General features: G+C 38.8%; 1 protein-coding gene across 1 annotated transcript in view; it reads right to left on the reverse strand.

Moving 5' to 3' along the window:
- TMEM117 (transmembrane protein 117) overlaps positions 1-19,239 on the reverse strand; it is a 587,839-nt gene that overhangs the window by 298,325 nt on the left and 270,275 nt on the right. The gene's annotated exons all lie outside the window — the stretch shown is intronic.

The following is a 19,239-nucleotide window of genomic DNA, read 5'->3' on the forward strand; positions in this document are numbered from 1 at the left end:
GGACAAGACTGAGCGACTTCACTTTCACTACACAGGTAAACCAATATATATTAAACCCTAAAAATAGCAATAAAATAAGATTGACATGAAAAATTTTTACATGTTTTCAAATTGTTTTCTGTGTTTACTTCACTTCTCCAACTACATTTATATCTCCTTGATGGCAGAATAACTATCCTATATTCATGTAGAAAGATACATCAGCACAAAACAGGAGAATGTCCCTCCTCTGTGGCTGTGGGCACATGGTGAGTACCGAATGCCATGATAAAGCAGAGGACATAGCAGAGAGAATTTAATTAAGAATAAATTAGTTAATATATTTAAAAGTAAAGAGTGATATTTAAAATTTATTACTTATTCTAGACATTTCTCCAAAGAAGACATACAGATGACAAACAGGCACAAGAAAAGGTGCTCATCATCACTAATCATAATATTAGAGAAATGAAACTCAAAACTACCTAGAGATATCATCTCACACCAGCCATCATCAAAAAGTCTACAAACAATAAATGATAAAGAGAGTATGGGAAAAAATCTTCCTACACTTCAGTGGGAGTGTAAATTGGTACAGCCACTATGGAGAACGATATGGAGTTTCCTTAAAAGGCTAAAAACACAGTTACCATATAATGCAGCAATCCCACTCCTAGGCATATATCTGGAGAAAAACATGGTTTGAAAGGATATATGCACCCCAATATTCATCGCAGTGCTGTTGACAATAGCCAAGATACGGAAGCAACCTAAATGTCCATGGACAAATGAATGGATAAAAACGATGTGGTACATATTATACAGCAGAATACTGCTCAGTCATTAAAAAGAATGAAATAATGTCATTTGCAGCAACATGGAAGGACCTGGAGGTTATTGCATTAAGTAAAGTCAGACAAAGAAAAATATCATAGGATATGGCTTATATACAGAATCTAAAAGAAAAACTGATACAAATGAACTTATATACAAAACAGAAGTAGAGTCACACATGTAAAAACAAATTTATGGTTACCAAGGATAAAAGGCAGAGAGGGAGGGATAAATCGGGAATCTGGAATCGACATATACACACTACTATATCTAAACCAGATAAACAACAAGGACCTACTGTACAGCACAGGGAATTCTGCTCAAAAATCTGTAATAACCTAAATGGAAAAATAATTTGAAAAGGAAATGATGTATGTATAACTGAATCACTTTGTTGTACTCCTGAAACAGTACTATAAATCAGCTAATGCCTGATACAAAATTTTAAAAATCTCCTGGTTCCTCTGTCCATGGGATTTCCTAGGCAAGAATACTGGAGTGAATTGCCACTTCCTTCTCCAGGGGATCTTCCTGGCCAGGGACGGAACTTGCATCTCCTGTGTCTCCTGCATTGTAGGCAGCTTCTTCACCACTGAGCCATGAGAGAAGCTTCTTTTTTAAAAAGAACATATTGTATCAAAAAATTTAGCAGTTATTCTAAATTTTGCTGTTCTGGACAAATGTAAAGAAGAATTGCAAATAGGCAGACCTGCCATAAAAACTTTCAACCATGAGTTCACTCATTTGCATATCTATTAACATTTAGCACTATTTCCTACTCAGGTTGTAAAGGACACAGTGTGCATATATTTATATCAGCAATTCTGGCCAGTTTGAATATCACATTGGACTCCGAAAAAGTGAAGTTATGGAGCTTATACACTCAAGAGTTTTTGGATACTGATTCAAAATTAAATTTTATTTGCTAGGAGCCATTGTTAAGTTTTAGTTTTGTTCAGTTTTAGCTAATTATTTCAACTATTCATACATCTTTGTTTTGCTTTGTGCTTTAACTGGTATCCGTGCACAGATCTAAAAAAGCCTGCACTTTTATCAGCCTTGCAGGTAAACATTCATCATTGATATTTTCTCTAAAAATTCTAAAAGAATTACTTTTCAGGCTACAACTTCATTCCCCCCTCCTTGAGATTTCAAGTTTAACTGTCAAATCCATAACATAAATGTGAAAACATCAACAAAATCTTGGAAAGGCTCATAATCATCGTAACCTCAAAACATGAGCTACTAAGCTTATTGCACCTAATGAAACTTATGTGTTAAATGGCCATAAACTAAACAGATTCTAACATGGACTAACTAGTCAACAAAATGATAATATGAAGAATTGGCCCTACAGGTGAGAGTCTTGAGCACAAGCAACAGAGGTTCCAGCTTACTTCAGTCTATTACTTACACGTAAGTGGATTCAGTCATGCCAGGTGATTTAGGAGCTGAATCTCTGAAAGTTTAACAAGAGGCAGTAAACATAGATCACCAACCCAAAATGGATTCATGCTTCACTGAAGATCCATCTGTGGCCAGCTGGATTCATAATGTCACAGCTGTCTCTTTCAGCCACGTTTGGGCAACATAAACAAGATTGGGGGCGTCACAAACAAGTAAATCATGGATAAGGAGTTGACTTAACATGAGTACAGACCTGTATTAAACACAATGAACCTCAAGCAAAAACTCTAAGTGGTCTTAAGGCTTGGGGTGAAAATCTGTTGACATAAAATGCCGGAAATTAAACATATTATGAGATTAACCTTTCTTAATTATTTATAATGAAATGATTAAAAGTCTTCAATTCAGTCACTTGTTCAACTATTATCCAAATAACCACATTTTAGTATTTCTTCTCAAAATGTCTACTTCTTGACTATTGAAAAACTTAGAAGGAGATCAAAACATGTGTATGAACTTTCCAGGAAAGACCTAGGGTATGAAGCTACAGAGCAAAATTCACTGGAAGGTGACAACTGTTGCAGACACTTGTTAGAAGGAGACTGTGTGTGTGCTTAGTCGCTCAGTCATGTGTCCGATTCTTTGCGACCCCATGGACTGCAGCCCACCAGGCTCTGCTGTCCGTGGGATTCTCCAGGCAAGAATACTGGAGTGGGTTGCCATGCCCTCCTTCAGGAGATCTTCCCAACCCAATGATCGAACCAAGGTCTCCTGTATTGCAGGTGGATTCTTTACCAGCTGAGCCACCAGAGAAGAGTCTAGAGTGACTAAACCTGCATCTGAACCTAAAAATGTTTACAAGTAAAGTTCCAACTCAAATTCCCCGTCTTTAGCTATACATTCTCTCTAATTTCTCTACAGAAGACATATAAGACCGCAGATGGCGTATTTATTGGACAAACCCACCCTGACTGCTAACACACGCACATTACATCAATTCTTCCTTTCATTCCTTGTCTTGCTTAAGCCTACTCAGTGAAATTCATCTGTAGTAGATACAGAAACCTTAGAATAATTAACATCAACTCCTCCCTCTCTTTTACCCTCAACATTTGGTTAATCAAATGTAACCTTTCATGAGGTTACTTCTGATAGGTCTTCAAACTATGTTGTTTTTCTGTCATTACTGCTACCAATATCTTATCTCTGTTCATAACCATCTCTAATCTGAATTACACAATAGCCTCCTGTTTCCCTGTGATTATCCTCAACTTATTATAGATTATTTCTGCCACTATGGTAAATTCTGGGAAATTAAAATGGTGTACCAGAAGAGCAGGAGTCCTAGAACCAGAAAGTACTGGGTTGACAAACCACCTTCCCACTCTATGACCTGGGATAAACAATAAGCTTGATAATAATCCATTCCCTTATCTGTAGAATGGGAATAAGAATATCTTTCCCTCACAAGGATTTCTTGAGGATTACATGAAATAAGGAATATAAAGCTTCCCCCTAGGGTACAGGCCCCACTCTGATTCCTTCTTTTTCTTTTTTGTCCTACTCAGTTGTTATGTGAGGATTTTCTTGTCTTCTTGGGCATCCGAGGCTTTATGTTGGTGCTTAGTAGATATTCTGTGTGATTCATGCCACTTGTATATATATTTTTGTTGTTTCTGTGAACGGAGGCAAATTCTACTTCCTACTTCTCTGCCATCTTGTGGGACCTCCCCATTTTTTTGCTTTTCTGGACCACTATATTATTTTGGAAATGGGAGCTAGTAGGTCAGAGACCTATCCTTTATTTGCATATCTATTATGAAACAGTTATGATGTGCTGTGTGTGCGCTTAGTCATTCCGTCATGTCCAACTCTTTGTGACCCCATGGTCTGTAGCCCACCTGGCTTCTCAGTCCATGGAATTCTCCAGGCAAGAATACTGGAATGGGTAGCCATTCCCTTCTCAGGGGATCTTGCTGACCCAGGGATTGAACCCGGGTCTCCTGCATTGCAGTCAGATTCTTTGACATCTGAGACACCAGAGAAGCCCTTCTTGTAGCACGTGAATTTATATTACATAAGCATAGTTCATATTCACTAAGTAAACTGACATAGTTCATTACTCACTAAATCTCTATAGTCTTCCTATTTGCTAGATCATGGACCCAATATTTGTAAACTCAAAAGTTTCCAAGAGGGAAGAAAGCATCCCAAAGTTAGGTATCACTTCCTGGATTATCATCCAGCACCTCTTGTCTAATAATTTCTTCAACCCATTATCACATTTCCCCAGTCCACAGAGTCACAGGGGCAGGCTTGGAACATAGATATCCTGTACTAAGAGTGAAGCATGGCAATTCACTCCAGTATCCTTGCCTCGTGAATTCCATGGAAGAGAAGCCTGTCAGGCTGCAGTGCACAGGGTCACACAGAGTCAGACATGACTGAAGCGACCTAGCAGGCACCCACATACTGGCATAACCAAATTTGCTGATATCCTATTTTTTCCCTTTCCTGGTAATTTAGAATCAAGACTCAAAGAGAGAAAGAGGAAATCTCTTTCCAGGAGGTTGAATGAAGAAAAGCCCAGTAATTACTGGTGACAATGTTCTATCCTCTGAGAGTTGTTCTTATTGTTCAGTTGCTCCTTGTGACACCATGGACTGCAGCATGCCAGGCTCTTCTGTCCTCCCAGAGTTTGTTCAAATTCATGTCGATTAAGTTGGTGATGCTATCCAATCAATTCATTCTCTGCTGCTCCCTTCTACTTTCGACTTCAATCTTTCCCAGCATCAGGGTCTTTTCCAGTGAGTTTCACCTTTAGCATCAGTTCTGCCAATGAATATTCAGGGTTGATTTTCTTTAGGATTGACTGATTTGATCTCCTTGAAGTCTAAGAGATTCTCAAGAGTCTTCTCTGGCACAGTTCAAAAGCATCAATTCTTTGGCACCTAGCCTCCAACTCTCACAGCCATATGTGACTATTAGAAAAACCATAGCATTGACTATTTTCTCTATTTCTTTGCATTGTTCATTTAAGAAGGCCATTTTCTCTCTCTCTGCTATTCTATAGAACTCTGTATTCAGTTAGGATATTGTTCTTTTTCTCCCTTACCTTTTGATTCTCTTCTTTCCTCACCTATTTGTAAAGCCTCCTCAGGCAACTACTTTGCTTTCTTGGATTTCTTATTCTTGGGGATGGTTTTGGTCAGCATCTCCTGTGCAATGTTATGAACTTCCAACCATAGTTCTTTAGGAATTCTGTCTATAAGATCTAATCACTTGAATCTATTAATCACCTCCACTGTATAATCTGCCTGCAAGGCAGGAGACATGGGCTCAATCTCAGAGTCGGGAAGATCCCCTGAAGAAGGAAATGGCAGCCCACTCCACTAGTCTTCCCTGGAGAATTCCACAGACAGAGGAGCCTGGTGGGCTATAGTCCACGGGGTCGCAAAGAGTAGGACACAACTGAGCAACTAACAACCTCAACTGTATAATCATAAGGGATTTGATTTAGGTCATACCTGAATGGCCTAGTGGTTTTCCCTACTTTCAAATGAAGCCTGAGTTTTGCAATAAAGAGCTCATGATATGAGCCACACTCAGCTTCCAGTCTTGTTTTTGCTGACTGTATAGAGCTTCTCCGTCTTCAGCTGCAAAGAACATAATCAATCTGATTTTGGAATTGACTATCTGGTAATGTCCATGTGTAGAGTCATCTCTTGTGTTATTGGAAGAGGATGTTTTCTATGACAAGCCTATTCTCTTGACAAAAATCTGTTAGCCTTTACCCTGCTTCATTTTGTAATTCAAGGCCAAACTTGAATCTATTCGTCACCTCCATTGTTATTCTGCATATCCTGATTTCCTACTTTTGTATTCCAATTCACTATGATGAAAATGACATCTTTTTTTCTGGTGTTAGTTCTAGAAGGTCTTGAAGGTCTTCATAGAACCAGTCAACTTCAGATTCTTTGGCTTCAATGGTTGGGGCATAGACTTGTATTACTAGGATGTTCAATGGTTTGCCTTAGAAATTAACTAAGATCACTCTGTTGTTTTTGAAACTGTACCAAAATACTGCATTTTAGACTCTTCTGTTGACTATGAGGGCTCAGTTCAGTTCAGTTCAGTCACTCAGTCGAGTCTGACCCTTTGAAACCCCATGGACAGCAGTCCGCAAGGCTTCCCTGTCTATCACCAACTCCTAGAGCTTCAGTTCAGTTCAGTTCAGTCACTCAGTCGTGCCCGACTCTTTGAGACCCCATGAATCACAGCACACCAGGCCTCCCTGTCCATCACCAACTCCCGGAGTTCACTTAGACTCACGTCGACTAAGTCAGTGATGCCATCCAGCCATCTCATCCTCTGTTGTTCCCTTCTCCTCCTGCCCCCAATCCCTCCCAGCATCAAAGTCTTTTCCAATGAGTCAACTCTTTGCATGAGGTAGCCAGAGTATTGGAGTTTCAGCTTTAGCATCATTCCTTCCAAAGAAATCCCAGGGCTGATCTCCTTCAGAATGGACTGGTTGCATCTCCTTGCAGTCCAAGGGACTCTCAAGAGCCTTCTCCAACACCACACTTAAAAAGCATCAATTCTTTGGCACTCAGCCTTCTTCACAGTCCAACTCTCACATCCATTCATGACCACAGGGAAAACCATAGCCTTGACTAGACGGACCTTAGTCGGCAAAGTAATGTCCCTGCTTTTGAATATGCTACCTAGGTTGGTCATAACTTTTCTTCCAAGGAGTAAGTGTCTTTTAATTTTATGGCTGAAATCACCATCTGCAGTGACTTTGGAGCCCAAAAATACAATCTGACACTGTTTCCACTGTTTCTCCATCTATTTCCCATGGAGTGATGGGACTGGATGCCATGATCTTCATTTTCTGAACGTTGAGCTTTAAGCCAACTTTTTCACTCTCCTCTTTTACTTTCATCAAGAGGCTTTTTAATTCCTCTTCACTTTCTGCCATAAAGGTGGTGTCATCTGCATATCTGAGGTTATTGATATTTCTCCTGGCAATCTTGATTCCAGCTTGTGGTTCTTCCAGCTCAGCATTTCTGATGATGTACTCTGCATAGAAGTTGAATAAGCAGGGTGACAATATACAGCCTTGACGTACTCCTTTTCCTATTTGGAACCAGTCTGTTGTTCCATGTCCAGTTCTAACTGTTGCTTCCTGACCTGCATACAGATTTCTCAAGAGGCAGGTTAGGTGGTCTGGTCTTCCCATCTCTTTCAGAATTTTCCACAGTTTATTGTGATCTGCACAGTCAAAGGCTTTGGCATAGTCAATAAAGCAGAAATAGATGTTTTTACGGAACTCTCTTGCTTTTTCGACGATCCAGCGAATTTGATCTCTGGTTCCTCTGCCTTTTCTAAAATCAGCTTGAACATCAGGAAGTTCACGGTTCATGTATTGCTGAGGCCTGGCTTGGAGAATTTTGAGCATTACTTTACTAACATGTGAGATGAGTGCAATTGTGCGGTAGTTTGAACATTCTTTGGCATTGCCTTTCTTTGGGATTGGAATGAAAACTGAACTTTTCCAGTCCTGTGGCTACTGCTGAGTTTTCCATATTTGCTGGCATACTGAATGCAGCACTTTGACAGCATCATCTTTCAGGATTTGAAATAGCTCAACTGGAATTCCATCACCTCCACTAGCTTTGTTCGTAGTGATGCTTTCTAAGGCCCACTTGACTTCACATTCCAAGATGTCTGGTTCTAGATGAGTGATCACACCATCATGATTATCCGGGTCATGAAGATCCTTTTTGTACAGTTCTTCTGTGTATTCTTGCCATCTCTTCTTAATATCTTCTGCTTCTGTTAGGTCCATACCATTTCTGTCCCTTATTGAGCCCATCTTTGCATGAAATGTTCCCTTGATATCTCTAATTTTCTTGAAGAGATCTCTAGTCTTTCCCATTCTGTTTTTTTCCTCTATTCTTTGCATTGATCACTGAAGAAGGCTTTCTTATCTCTTCTTGCTATTCTTTGCTCAAACTCATTTCCATCAAGTTGGTGATGCCATCCAACCATCACATTCTCTGTCATTCTCTTCTCCTCCTGCCTTCAATCTTTCCCAGTGTCAGGGTCTTTTCCAATAAGTCAGTTCTTTGGATCAGGTGGCCAAAGTACTGAAGTTTCAGCTTCAGCATCAGTCCTTCTAATGAATACTCAGGACTGATTTCCTTTACAATTGACTGATTTGATCTCTGTGCAGTCCAAGGGACTCTCAAGAGTCTTCTCCAACTCCACATTTCAAAAGCATTAATTCTTTGGCACTCAGCTTTCTACTCTTTCTGCTTTGTAGAAGAGGGCTACTCCATCTCTTTTAAGGGATTCTTGTCCACAGTAGTAGATATAATGGTCATCTGAATTAAATTCACCCATTCCTATCCATTTTATTTCACTGATTCCTAAAATGCTGATGTTCAGTCTTAATGTCTCCTGCTTGACCATGTCCAATTTACCTTGATTCATGTACCTAAGATTCCAGGCTCCTATGCAACATTGTTCTTTTATCATTGGACTTTACTTTCACCACCAGGCACTTGCACATTATTTCTGCTTGACCCAGCAGTTTCATTCTTTCTGGAACTGTTAGTAGTTGCCCTCCACTATTCTCTAGTAGCATATTAGACACCTTCTGACCTGGTTGGCTCATATACTGCTGTCATATTTTTTGCTTTTCCATACTGTTCATGGGGTTTCCCAAGCTAGAATACTGGAGTGGGTTGCCATTTCCTACTCCAGGGGATCTTCTTGACCCAGGGATCAAACTCACGATTCCTGCATCTCCTGCACTGACAGGTGAATCTTTCACCGCTGCACCACCTGGAAGCCTGTAACTATTCTCCAAGTAAAAAATTTAGAGCTTAAAAATGCGGTTTTGAATACTTTGTTCAGTTTTAACAATACTTTTTTTTTTTTCCTTCTAGAAAGGAGTGCCACTAAATGTGCTGCAGGAAAAGGATCGTCAGTTTAGCTGATAGACTTAGGTTAGTTTTCAGACTCCTAAAAAGAACAAGGATAAATATATTGTGCCCACTCTTTATGATGCTGCTTCAGACAATGAAGGGAGCTTTGTTTAAATGTCAATGTACTATTTACATATACACATTTTCTAAATGTGCTAAAGTTTAAAATAAGATTCTTCTCCACAGTTAAAAATAATGTATATACATATTTTAGTTAAAACCAATATGTTGAATGTGTCTCCACTGAGATGCAGGACACACAATGAGAGGGTGTCAACTGAGTGACAGGGAGTATCTGTGCATTTAACAGATAAGAAGTAGATAAGAGGTTACATCTCTTAGACTGCTAATGTAAAGGGAGCTTGATTTTTAAATAAAACATGTTGACAAAAGACTAAACAAAGACAGATTAAGTGTAGCTTAGAGTAGAGGCTGCATCTCTGACAGATCAAAGACTTTCACAAGTCTCCTACAAAGTGTCAGGAGAAGGTAAGGAAAAGATAGGCTTAAGTAGACATCATAGTAAAGACTACAGAGCTGAGAAAGCTTCACAGAAGCTTGGGAGAGGAGTCTAGAACTGAGTTTGCCAATAGTATGGGTGATTGAGGGTAGCAAATATAGGACTCTTAAATATTTTCCAGATGTCAAACCCTACTGATGTGTCAACTAGCACACACTTCTGCCCTCAAACATCTCTGGGCCTGGACCCTCTGTCTAAGAGTCAGGCTCACCCATGGGGCATCTCTTCAGCTAATTATGAATGCCCAATTATTATCAAATGTGCTTCAAATTAAAAGTGAGATCAATCTTATTGCTCTATAAATTTGCTCTGCAATTTCACTAATTATATAGCTTCTTTTGATTTAATAGTAAAGAATTTCATTCTCTGACTTTTAGAGTGTTTGCTTCACAGGTTATACCACCCCAGCCTATGGTAACAAGAAAAGGAAATAAGGCCACACTTTCACCCACTTGTGAACATTTCAAGTCCATCCAATTTTCTCCCAAATAATTCAAAGATATTTCATAGAGTTTCACTTGTGCTTTTAGAACTAGTACTCTTAGCAACTTTATTCCAGTTGATACAGATATCAAAAATGGTACTAAAGATATCCTCTCTTGTACTGATGTCCACTAAAGTTGTTATTGCAACTATTTATGTTGTTAGTGTATGTGTCAAGACCCAAAAGTACATTGTAATTCTGTCATTGTGCCCTATGCCACCTTCTCCAATTCTGAGATCAGTCATCAATGTACCCACATTATTACCTTAGTTCTATCCCAACATGTCCTAATATCAACAGTGCTGCTGATACCCTAAAGCGTCAAACACCCACAGAGAATATGGGAAAATGCTTAGTATTTATTATTTTAATTAACATTGGCTTATAACATTATATAAGTTTCATAAGTACAACTTTATATTTCAATTTCTGTATACACTACAGCATGCTCACCACCAAAATTTTAGTTTCTGGAGAATTCTGCCAAACATATAAAGAGCTAGTACCAATTCGTCCCAAACTATTCCCCAAAACAGAAAAGCATGAAACATTCCCAAATTCATTCTAGAAGGCCTAATACCAAAATCAGATGGAGGCACTACCAAAAATAAAAAAATAAAGATAAGAAAATTACCAGCCAATAAATCTGATGAATATAGATAAAAATCGTTAACAAAATATTGGCAATCAAATTCAAAAATATGTAAGAAGGTTCATACACAATGATCAAGTGCAACTTATTCCAGAGATGCAGGAGTGGTCCAATAAACACAAATCAAATACTGTGATATACCACATTTACAGGACTTGCCTGGTGGCTTGGTGGTAAAGAATCTGCCTGCAGTGTAGGAGATACAGGAGACAAAGGTTCAGTCTCTGGGTTGGGAAGATCTCCTGGAGGAGGGCATGGCAACCCACTCCAGTATTCTTGCCTGAAGAGTGCCGTGGACAGAGGAGCCTAGTGCACTACAGTCCATAGGGTCGCAAAGAATCGGACATGACTGAAGCAACTGAGCATGCATGCATCACATTAACAAAAGGAAGGATATAAATTAAATGACCATATACCTAGATGTAGAAAAACCATTTGGCAAAATTCAACATTCGTGATAAAAATCCTCATCAAAGTAGAGGTAGAGGGAACATATCTCAACATAACAAAATCCATTTAAGACAAATCCACAGCTAACATCATACTCAATGGTGAAAACCTGAAAGTTCAGTTCAGTCACTCAGTTGTGTCTGACTCTTTGCAACCCCATGAACTGCAGCACCCTAGGTCTCCCTGTCCATCACCAACTTCCAGAGTTCACTCAAACCTACCCTCTAAAATCAGGAAAAAGACAAAGAGGTCTACTCTCACCACTTCTATTTAACATAGTATTGACTTTTTTGGCCACAGCAATAGGACAAGAAAAAGAAATAAAAGGTCTCCAGATTGGAAGGGAAGAAGTAAAACTATCACTATTTGAGGATGACATGATGCTATATACATAGAAGACAGAGCGAAAGTGAAGTCGCTCAGTCGTGTCTGACTCGTTGCGACCCCATGGACTGCAGCCACCAGGCCCCTCCATCCATGGGATTCTCCAGGCAAGAATATTGGAGTGGGTTGCCATTTCCTTCTCCAAGAAGACCTGAAAAACGCCACTAAAAAGACTATTAGATCTAATAAAGGAATTCAGAAAAGTTGTGGGATATAAGATTAGTATATAGAAATCTGTTGCTTTTCTATACACTAATAAGGAACTATCAGAAATAGAAAGCAAGAAAAAAATCCCATTTTATATCACATCAAAGTGAATAATATACCCAGTAATAAATGAGGAGAAAGACCTATACTCTGAAAATTATAAAAGTTTTGATGAAGGGAATAAAAATATGATAAAAAGAAACAGAAAGCTATCTCATGCTCTTGGGTTGGAAGAATTAATATTGTTAAAATGTCCATACTATCCAGAGCAATCTATAGATTTAATGCAATCCCTATAAAAACACCCATGACATTTTTCACAAAACAAAAACAAGTAATCCTAAAATTTATGTGGAACCACAAATTGTGCCCCAAATTGCCAAAACTATACTGAGAAAGAACAAAGTTGGAGATATCATGTTTCCTAACTTCAGACAATACTGCAAAGCTATCCCTGGTGGCTCAGTGGTAAAGAATCCTCCTGCCAATACAGGAGACACAGGTTCTATCCCTGGGTCAGGAAGATCACTGGAAAGGGAAATGGCAGCCCACTCCAGTAGCCTTGCCTGGGAAATCCCCTTGACAAAGAAGCCTGGTAGGCTACAGGCCAGGGAGTCATAAATTAGTTGGACACAACTTAGTGACTAAACAACAAGAACAAGAATGACAGTAATCAAAACAACAGAGTACTGGCATAAAAACTGACACACAGATTGACAGATCAACAGTAACATAAAAGGAGCTTAAAAATAAACCCAACACATGATTAATGGGCTTCCTAGATGACACCAGTGGTAAAGAATCTGCCTGCCAATGCAGGAGATACTGGAGATGCTGGTTTGATGCCTGGGTCAGGAAGATCCCCTGGAGAAAGAAATGGCAACTCACTCCAGTATTCATGCCTGAAGAATCCCATAGACAGAGGAGCCTGGCAGGCTACAGTCCATGGGGTTGCAAAGAGTTGGACACAACTGAGCAACTTAGCACTCACAGTACCCATGCACACTTATGGTCAGTTAATCTATGACAAAGGAAGCAGAATTATACAATGAAGAAAAGTCAGTCTCTTTAATAAGTAGAATAATGAAATTAGAAGATTTTTCTCACATCATACACAAAAATGGACTCAAAATGGATTAAAGACCTAAATATCAGAGCAGAAGCCATTAAATTCCTAGCAGAGAATGCAGGGAGCACACTTTTTGACATATATTGCAGCAATATTTTTTTAAGTTCATTTCCTAAAGCAAAAGAAACAAAAGCAAAATAAACAAATGAGACCTAATTAAAGTTTTTGCACAGCAAAGTAAACCACTGATAAAGTGAAAAGATAACCTATTAAATTGGATAAAACATTTGCAAATAATACATCTATTAAGAGGCTAATAGCCAAAGTATATAAATAGCTCACCCAACTCAGTATCAAAAAAGCAAACAACCAATTAAAAATAGGCAGAAAACTAAAATAGACATTTTTCCAAACAAGATATACAACTGCTTAATAGGTACATGAAAAAATGCTCACCATCACTAATCATCAGAGAAATTACTGTATCAATGATTTGCAGTTATGTTCTCTCACCTTAGGATTCACGTGTAAATCCATGGGGACAGGAATAAAATATGTTATGATTTATTCATATAATTCCTTCCATTTCAACACTTGCCCACTGTCCTTAAGCAAGATATCTTTGTATTAACTGCCTATTCAGTGTTATTTTCCAGGAGGCTCTTTGGTGCCATACATAACAGTACTTCAGAGGCAGGACTGCATGTGAACTTGGTGGAGTGAGAAGATGTGCTTCTCCTCACCAAACTCAAATGATATGACAGTATAGGAAGAGAAGAATAAACTTGCAAAGTAGGAGAAGAGATAACAGAAAATGAGAAATATTAATAAAGTTTTTACAAAGCAGATTGAGAGATGATGATGGTTTCAACTCGCCTTGTAGTATGAAATTCTTTGGGGATATTAAGGAAGGACCTAATTCTGTTTCTGAACCTTGACAATACTCAGGGACTGGAGGAGGTTCAGTATTTCTAGATGTGAGAGAGAGAAAGGATGGAACTTAAAATAGGATTGGAAATCCTGCATAAGTAGTTTATGTACTTTCTTCCAGTCAATAAACACAGAAAATGACTTGTGTCTCACCTAGCTAAGAAGGACATTTGCTAGCAATATCTGGAGAAATTCAAGCAGACTTAGACCCCTTAATGAAAGCAGAAGCCAAAAAATTTATATATTTTTTAATATTAAACAGTGAGCCCCATTACCTAAAATACTACTTATATGGGTTAAAGATAAAGTTCCATTTCAAAAAAACTGACCAGTTCTGACCTTCCCCCCAAAGTCATTAACAGTTGAGGATCACCCAGTGAGATAAGCCAATTCCCATAGACCACAACCCCCTTCTACTCGAGTCTTACTGGTCACAAGCCTGTCTACACAGAGACTTTCCAATCATTTTTTATTGCCCACTACTGAGAATGAACACACTTCACACATTACCATGTATTTGAGGAAAATTTTTAACAACAAAAAAGCTCAAAACTAAATAAAAATGAGGTACTTAGAGGAAATAGACAATACAAAAAGCAGAGAAAAAGTATACGGATAGAATAAAAATACTTTCCTGATATGCAATGTAAAAATTCAGTTATATGCTATCTACGAATGGCAACCTCATCCAGTATTCTTCTCTGGAGAATCCCATGGACAGAGGAGCCTAGTGAACTATAGTCCCTGGGGTTGCAAAGAGTTGGACATGACTGAACAACTAAGCACAGCACATGAAAAATATAACAGGACTTCCCTAGTGGTCCAGTGATTAAGACTCCACACTTTGAATGCAGGGGGCACAATGTGATCCCTGGTCAGGGAACTAAGGGCTTCCTCTGTGACTCAGCAGTAAAGAATCTACCTGCAATGCAGGAGCCATAAGAAACGTGGGTTCAACCTCTGGGTCTGGAAGATCCCCTGAAAGAGGGCATGGCAATCCACCCCAGTGTCCTTGCCTGGAGAATCTCATGGACAGAAGAGCCTGGTGGGTTGCAGTCAGTGGGGTCACAAAAAGTCAGACACAATGGAAGCAACTTAGCACGCACACACACACATGTAAGGAACTAAGGTCTCAGATGCCAAAAAGAACTCAACCAAACAAACAAAAAATATAACTAAAACTAAGACTACGTAAGTGTTCAAAGAAAAACAGTAAAAAATGTTTAAAAAGTAACAGGCAAACAATAACAAAAAGAAATCTGGTATAGCTATAGTAACATCAATTAAGGCAAAAATATTATTGTAAATTAAACAAAATTTAAATCCGTCAGGATTATACAATATGCCATCAAAATTTAGGAATTAAAGTAAATTAATAAGACAGCAAGAAAAAACAGACACATTCACACACACAGGCACACATAAAAATATACCCACATAAGTCCAAAATATACATTCTTCTAATGCAACAAAGAATATCAGACATATTGGAAATAAACAAGGCAAACATTTTCAAAAAGAAAATGAAAGAAAATGAACAAGACTACAAAGCAAATCTCAAAATTCTTAAATGACAGAATCACATAGAGGATATTCTTTGACCATAATGTAACTAGACCATAAATCAACAATAAAAAACTAACGACAATCCCCAGATCTTTGGAAACTAAGAAATACACATCCAAGTAATATATAAGTCAAAATCAAAATCTCAGTGGGACAGAGAAAACATCTTGGACTGGAAAGTAATAAAAAATATCATGAGATACAGCTAAAGCCATGCTTAAACTTTCAATTTTAAATAAATATATTAAAAAAGAAAAAATGCTAAAAATTAATGAATTAAAAATATTTCTCAAGAAATTAAAGAAGTAGTAAAATAAACCCCCACAAGATAAAAATAATTTTAAAATTCTAAAAGTAGAATTTAAGTGGAAGAAAAAATGGAAATATACAATAGATAAGGTGAGAGAATTTGGTCCTATGAAAAGACATAAAATTGATAACTCTCTAGCAAGACGAGTCAAATATAAAGAGAGAAGCTACAACTAAAGATTTCTGAAAAGTAAATATGTCACGAATGAAAAAGGGGCATTGCTACAGATCCTGCAGATATTAAACAAATAATAAGAGGGCATTTTATGAAATTTAGAGGAAATCAACACAGTAGAAAAACAAATGCCCAAAATGTACATAGGAACAAAAAAAGAAATTTTAAAAAACAGATCTATTCACAAAATTGAATTTAGAAAGTTTCCACAGGAAAATTCCAGGCCCAGATGTGTACATGGTCACCAAGAGAAATAAGCAGTAATGTTTATAGTATCATTATTTATAATAGCCTGAAACTGGAAACAGCGTGAATGTCTATCCGCAAAAGAATGGATAAACATATTACAGCACAGTCATACAATGGAGACTATTCAACAACGAAAATGAACAAATTACTACTATAGAAAGCCTGGATGGAGCTCAGAAACTTACATAAATGTAGCCAGACAAAAATAAAAGAGAACATGCTGTATGATTATAAGTATATAAAGCTCAAAACACAGGAAAAATGAAACTACAGTGATTAGGGGAGTATTCTAAGTGGTAAAACTACAAAGAAAAGCAAGAAAGCGAAGAGCATACAAGTGAGATATGGGTTACTTTGGAGAAACAGAGGTTTATTATTAGGAAAGACAGTCAGAGGGTTTCCAGGGTGCTGGCAATTGTGTTGTTGTTGCTGTTTAACACAAATGGTAATAACATCGGTAACATGGGTGTCACTTAAAAATATTTCAGTCAGTTCAGTTCAGTCGCTCAGTCATGTCCAACTCTTTGCGACCCCATGAACTGCAGCATGCCAGGCCTCTTTGTCCATCACCAACTCCCGGAGCGCACCCAAACCCATGTCCATCGAGTCGATGATACCATTCAACCATCTCATCCTCTGTCATCCGCTTCTCCTCCTGCCCTCAATCCTTCCCAGCATCAGGGTCTTTTCAAATGAGTCAGCTCTTCGCATCAGGTGGCCAAAGTATTGGAGTTTCAGCTTCAACATCAGTCCTTCCAATGAACACTCAGGACTGATTTCCTTTGGAATGGACTGGTTGGATCTTCTGGCAGTCCACGGGACTCTCAAGAGTCATAAAAGTTTGGGTTCTAGGTGACTCAGTGGTAAAGAATCTGTCTGCAATGCAGGAGATACAGATTCCATACATGGGTTGGGAAGATCTCCTGGAGAAGGGCGTGGCAACCCACTCCAGGATTACTGCCTGGAGAATCCCACGGACAGAGGAGCCTGGCGACCTACAATCCATAGGGTTGCACAGTCAGACATGACTGAAGCGACTTAGCATGCATGCAGGTAAAAATTAAGTTACACATGTGCATGTTCTATATGCTTTTATGTAGGTATGTTATTTCCATATTTTAAAAAAATCACCAAGAAGAAAGTACTTGTTATTATAGAAAAGACTAAGAAATGGTAGCTATTACTGTCATAGATGAAACACTGGGCTAGCAAAAGATAAACCCAGCTTTTGGGAGAAAAATTATTTTTAGGTTGAATTGGAAGGTCCCACAAAGGGAAGAGGAAGAACAAGAGAAAATTCCTGAAATATGAGCAAGTCTGCATGTATTGGAGCAGTGCAAGTAGTGAACTATCTTGGCTAGAGCAAGCACAACATAAAGGAATCATAAAAGATGAAGCTGAAAATTAATGGTGTGGGAAAGGGCACTGAGTACCCACAAGGTAGTTTAGTCCCTGTTTCAGAGCCTGTGGACAATTCACATTTGGAATTTAGACTGTTTTGAGTTTCTTCCACAAGGCATTGCATTTTAAACACCTTTCTGCTTTTTAACTAACCATGTTTCTTGGTATCTCTTAATGGAAAAGTGGTGATATAGCCTTATCAAATGCAAGGACTACCATTTTGCCATCCATAATGCCTGATAAGGTAGAGATTAAATCAAGTGCCATTTGAAAGACTCATAAACAAGAGATCGGCTTCACTAATTTCAAGGGATGAAGCAGAAAGTCACCTCAAAGCACATGTTCCCTCGATTCCAGGAAGAATCATGCTGGTAATTTTCCAGAAGTTCCATGCATTAGGATAAGAAACTTACTGGGGAAGGGGAATAGGAAAGAGCGTATTAAATCTCTGAGACTCTTGCAAAAATTCTCCAAGATCCCTGACATGCAGAGCTGGTCACGGGGGAGGAAATGGGTCCATCTACTCTTCAAGAGAGGAGGTACACAGGCTTGTGAAGGATGTGACTGTAGCGCAGGGGTAGGACAGAATCCTGAGGCCTCCCCAAACCAAACCTGCCAGCAAAGTCTGATTGATGGGAGCTCTTCTAAACTTCTAAACATTCTGAAGGGGGATATGCTCATGGCCCAGGTCGGGTCAGGGCCAGGGAGGGCTCCAAGGCATAGTGGACAGGAGTGTGTGTAATGATGTGGGGGCAAGCTTCAAATGACATACTACATGGCAGCTAGACCCAAGAACAGTAGAAGAATAATCAATAGCTTCCTTGATGGTTCACATTTGAAAAAGACCCCAGGGACTCCACATTGGGTCAGGTAAGGCACAAAATTTAAGGTCAACTGGGTACGGAAAGAAAGCTGAGCACCAAAGAATTGCTCCTTTCAAACTGTGGTACTAGAGAAGACTCTTGAGAGTTCACTGGACTGCAAGGAGATTAGACCAGTCAATCCTAAGGGAAATAAATCCTGAATATTCACTGGAAGGGCTGATGATAAAGCTCCAATAATTTGACTACCTGATGCAAAGAACTGACTCACTGGAAAAGACCCTGATGCTGGGAGACACTGAAGGCAGGAGGAGAAGGGGACAACAGAGGATGAGGTGGGTGCATGGCATCACTGACTCAATGGACATGACTTTGAGCGAGCTCCAGGAGTTGGTGATGGACAGGGAGGCCTGGTATACTGCAGTCCATGGGGTCAAAAAGAGTCAGACATGACTGAGTAACTGAACTGAACTGGGTAGGTTAAATTTAAAAAGGGAGACTGGACTTCTTGCTAATGAATGCAGAAAGAGTCTCAAGTCATTAATTTGAAAAGTTAAAATTAATTAGGACCAAAGTTGTACTCTGAGTTTATGAAGCATTCATGCCACCAATATACAATGCCATAGATTTCTGCCCAATCAGCTTAAATCTGCTGGGAGTATATATCATCCTCCACAAATACTAAAAGTATAGGCTTTGGGTAGGAATTAAAGGTCTATCTGCCTAGAGACTTCTCTTCAGCCACTTCAGATAAAAAAAGCATATCCAACCCTAAAAAAAACAGCCACTAAAAATGCCTCCCAGGCT

Source organism: Capricornis sumatraensis, chromosome 4, assembly GCF_032405125.1.
Source record: "Capricornis sumatraensis isolate serow.1 chromosome 4, serow.2, whole genome shotgun sequence".
Lineage (NCBI taxonomy): Eukaryota > Metazoa > Chordata > Mammalia > Artiodactyla > Bovidae > Capricornis > Capricornis sumatraensis.